The 572-nt window shown below is 51.4% G+C and overlaps 1 long non-coding RNA gene across 1 annotated transcript; it reads right to left on the reverse strand.

The window, feature by feature from the left end:
• Positions 1-20: 20 nt before the first annotated feature.
• On the reverse strand, positions 21-566 carry LOC109364408. The gene is made up of 2 exons (XR_002110366.1): positions 260-566; positions 21-133 (listed from the first exon to the last, which is right to left on the reverse strand). It is a non-coding gene; the product is annotated as an uncharacterized LOC109364408 (long non-coding RNA).
• Positions 567-572: the final 6 nt, after the last annotated feature.

Genomic DNA, 572 nt, shown 5'->3' on the forward strand with positions numbered 1-572 from the left:
GATATCCTTGCTCTACTGACCCAATAACAAAGAAGGACACAAAACTCGCAGCTGCGGCGTCTTTTACCGCCTGCCGAGGAAAAGATTCCTCAAACTTGAGCATCGCTCCACTTGCAGGCGAGGGGAGCAGGAGCTGAAAAGGACAGGGGGACATAAAATAAGGGAAAAGCTTAACAGAGAGCAGATCTGGTGCGGACAGTGACACAAGCTGTGTCTCAACAGCACTGCCTTAGCGCACGCCTACATTAGGCACACCTACCTTGCAAGGGCCACACAGGAAGCCTGGGACACAGGCACCTATTGCTCCCCCGAGTCCCAACTCCATTGCTCAGCCGCTCCTCCATGTTCTGCAACAGAAAAGTCACAAGACGGAAATTCAATTCATCGCAGACGTCACCAAACCTCCCTTCTCAGGGCAGTGGCACTCATTTCCCTGCATGATAAATCAGGGCAGAGTGAGCAGCTTACCGAGTGAGCAGCATTTACTGCCACTTGGTAGCAGCAACCTACGCCTAACTCTAAACTACCAAAAGCAACCTACGCCTAACTCCAAACTACTAACAGGAACCTAC

Source organism: Meleagris gallopavo, unplaced genomic scaffold (genome assembly GCF_000146605.3).
Source record: "Meleagris gallopavo isolate NT-WF06-2002-E0010 breed Aviagen turkey brand Nicholas breeding stock unplaced genomic scaffold, Turkey_5.1 ChrUn_random_7180001854468, whole genome shotgun sequence".
Classification (NCBI taxonomy): domain Eukaryota; kingdom Metazoa; phylum Chordata; class Aves; order Galliformes; family Phasianidae; genus Meleagris; species Meleagris gallopavo.